Genomic DNA, 4,101 nt, shown 5'->3' with positions numbered 1-4,101 from the left:
GAAATTTAAGCACGATAAAAACTGTTCTAAAACAGCGTGCAGTCTTGAACCTATCTGCATCATCACTAGCTCCATAAGCAATAGGCTTCAGCCACCCATGTATCCTTCAAGAAAGGAAACTCATCCAATATAGAATCAGTTCTCCAAGAAGCTTCTTCAGGTGGTAAACCTCTCCATTTGATCAAATATTCCACAATAGAAGGATATCGAAGCTTCTTCTCATGCTGACCTATAACAGCCTCTGGTATGTATACTGAATAAGACAGTCTTCATCAATAGGTGGCAGCTCATCAACTATATCCACTGGATCACCATAAAAGGGCTTGAGCTAACTAACATGGAAGACATTATGAATCTTTGTGGAAGAGGAAAGCTCTAATCTGTATGCCAAATCTCCAATTCGCTTAAGGATCTGGTAAGGGCCATAAAACCTGTAGGCAAGCTTATTACTAGATCCATCTTCTAATGTAGAGTACTTGGAATTGGGCACCTTCAATAAAACCAACTCTCCTTCTTGGAACTCTAAAGGCCTCCTCTTCTCATCAGCATACATCTTCATTTGATCTTGAGCCTTCCTTAGATTCACCTTACATTGTTGAAGAAGGGTCTGCATTCTTTCCAACTCTTCCTTCCCATGAGGATTGATCTTTTCATTAAAGATGATTGTGGGTAAGGGCACCTTGTAACCATACAAAGCCTCAAAGGGTGAAACTCCTATACTAGCATGAGTAGAATTGTTATAAGTAAACTCAGCCAAATGTAACCAAGAATCCCATGAGATTTGGACATCATAGTAAAAACGGGGAAAATAAGTCTCCAACCATTTATTAACTCTTTCTGTATGTCCATGAGTTTGAGGATGATAAGCCGATGGAGCCAATTTAGTGCCCATAGATGTAAATACCACCTGCCAAAAGTTACTCATAAACTTTGAGTCTCTATCATGGACAATCACCTACAGTAATCCATGTAGTCTAAAAATCTACTCCATAAACTGACTAGCCACTTGAGAAGCAGTAAACTGAATGTTGGTTGGAATAAAATGGGCTGCCTTGGTGAGTCTGTCTACCACCACATAAATACTATTCCATCCCTTCTTGGTAGTAGGTAAGCCAGTAATGAAATCCATAGTAATATGAGTCCATTTACCAGTAGGAATAGGTAATGGCTGTAACAAACCTCCTGGCTTATGGGTGCTGTCCTTATTCTGCTGACAAGGCATACACTTCATAACAAAATCCTTGACATATTTCCATAGTCCTTTCCAATAGAAACTTTTACTGATCTTGTCATAGGTCTTGAAAACTCCCAAATGTCCAGCTAGAGGCGAAGAATGTAGCTCCTCCTTTCGCTTAAAGGAAGAAGTAGAGGGAATAACAATCTTGTCTTTCAACTAAATAAGGCCATTTTTAAGTTGATAATGCGAGTTTTCTTCCATAAGACCTTGCTGTAATTTTTGAAAAATATGGCTAAATTCCTCATCTAGAAGATAAGCCTCCTGTAATTCTTCAATCCAGTCATTATGCAATTCTGTCATAGCTGAAACTTTGCAGGCCCACATACGAGAAAGAGAATCAGCCACTATGTTATCTTTGCCCCTTGTATGAGTGATGTCAAAATCATAATTCTGTAATGTAGCTACCCAACGATGTTGCTTTGGAGTAAGATTGGACTGAGTAAGGAAATACTTAAGTACCCTATGATCACTATGTACTCTGAATCGGCTGCCATATAAGTAATGGTGCCACTTCTTGATTGCATGCAAGATAGCCAACATCTCCTGGTCATAAACATTCGTGGCCATTTCTTTATCTGTAAGCTTACGGCTCTCAAATGCAATTACTCCATGCTCCTGAAGCAAAATAGCCCCAATGCCACGGCCACTAGCATCACACTGTATAGTAAATTCTTTGGAAAAGTCCGGGCATACTAAGATAGGAGCAGAGGTAAGGAGTTCCTTTAACTGGTTGAAGCTGCTATCTGCAAGAGCATCCCAAAAGAAAGCCTCCTCAACCTATCAGTCAAAGGAGCTACAATTGTCGCATAATGCTTAATAAATCGGCGATAGAATGAAGATAAACTAAGGAATCCTCTAAGAGAGGTAGTAGTAGTAGGCATTGGGGGCAATCTTTTATACATTGCACCTTCTTGGGATCAGCCTGTATTCCTTTTTCACTGACAATATGTCCCAAGTATTCCACTTCAGTCTGCATGAAAGAACACTTCTTCTCTCTAGCAAAAAGCCTATGATGTCTCAATACATCAAAAACCCTCCTCATATGTGCCAAGTGATCCTGTAAAGTCTTGCTGTAGATCAGAATGTCATCAAAGAACACCAAGACAGACTGAAAGAGGAAAGGTTGTAAAATCTTATTCATCAGGCTTTGGAAGGTAGTTGGAGCGTTTGTAAGCCCAAATGGCATCACTAAGAAATGATAGAGCCCACGATCAGTCCTGAAAGCAATCTTGAGGAGAGAGAAGACTGCATAAGAGAGAGAAAGACTGCATGAAGAGAGAAGAGAAGAAGAGTGAAGAGGAGAGAGAAAAACTAGATTTAGAGAGAGAAAGACAAGAAAGAGAGAGAAGCCATAGAAGCTATGAACAAGGTGGGAGAGAAAGACTGTAATTGTATTAATGTGACAAAAGATGTGAAAAATTACATGTCCTCTCCTTTTATAGCAATTTCAGTGTGACATGGCATAATATCAATATTGTTTACACTAAATCCTTATTCCCAGTTTCTTACACTTTTGCAACTTTCCCCTCCGTTTTCCCTTCTATTACTTGTTGGGCTTCCAATTCTTCCCTCAAGTCACTTATCTGCCTTTACTAGATGTTTATTTGACATGTTTTTTTGAGTTGGTAGGCTAAGAATTTTTTCTTTTCAATTTCCAGCTTTGCTAGTGTTGTCTTCCTCTCCTCTTTTATTCTTAGCATGCCTAGCACTTCCTTGACATACTCATCGTACTACACCAACCTTGGCATGGTCGAGGCTTCCACCCTTGCCTTCTTTGGGTCCTTTTTCTAGACTCAGCATCCACAAGAGCAAGCCTCTTTGTTCATAATATGGGGGCTCCTTCACTAGGTGCTAGTCCAAAATGCTACACTGTGTTGACTAGATATTACATCCAAGCCATCATGTTTATTTGGTCCACTGTGGCATCCATGGTTTCTTGGGTGGTAGTAGTACTGGCAACCATGACGGGTGAGGGTGGTTCCAACGGGGCCTTCCCTTTGCCTTCCACCACGGGTCCTTTAGCTGCTTCTGCTACTGCGGAACTGGTTCCATGTGCATCATCTAGGCTCCTTCTAGTTTGCTTTTTTGCATGGGAGGGTTTCTCAACTGAGAGTCTGATAGTGAGAGCCATTTGCTCATCCTCTTCTCTACTTACCCTTTCCTCCTCCTCTTCTTGCTTCTTCCTTTGTTCTTCCTCCATCCTTTGGGATTCTTCTTCTACCTTTTGCAAGGGCATTTCTCCTCTTCTTCCTACTTCTTCTTGCTTGGAATTTTCAATACGATTTTCTTCTAATCCCCCTGGCTTGATGGGATTGAACCCTCCCCCACCTTCTTGCTCACTCACAGTCCCTTCATTGGACTCTTCCTGTTGCTATTGAGCTCACGATTGAACTTCCTTCTTTCTTGAGGCTCTCTCTACCTTCTCTTTCTATGGCTTGCTCACTTCTTTGTTTCCCACCTTTCTTACTTTCGGAGACGTTGATGGGCTTTGTGGGATTGGGGAGAGGTGCTACTCTTGGGTGGGAGATCTCTCTAGAGTCTCCCCTACTTCCTCTTCCCTTTTCGTCTCTCCCATAGCTTCTCAAATGATGGCGGTCTTAGCACCCTCAAAACCCTATCAGGGATGCTTTTGATGCATGCATTTTTTGGTCTGATTTGGTTGTGGTGGCTAGCGACTCCCCTCTTGCAGGTCTTTGTTTCGATGGCAATGCCTTGGATAATGATTCAATTGTCTTGCGAATATAGGCATTTAGGTTTACTTCATCTAGGGGCCATGTTGCAATACTTTCAAGCATCGACACTAGAATTCAAGACATGAGGGTATTGCATCAGTGACTTAAAAATAGGGCATGCACCATCTTGGC

This window comes from Lygodium microphyllum, chromosome 11 (assembly GCF_053477565.2).
Source record: "Lygodium microphyllum isolate KBCC chromosome 11, Lygodium_microphyllum_v1.1.10, whole genome shotgun sequence".
NCBI lineage: Eukaryota > Viridiplantae > Streptophyta > Polypodiopsida > Schizaeales > Lygodiaceae > Lygodium > Lygodium microphyllum.
The sequence above is the reverse complement of the archived record's forward strand: the minus strand, read 5'-3'. Positions refer to the sequence as shown.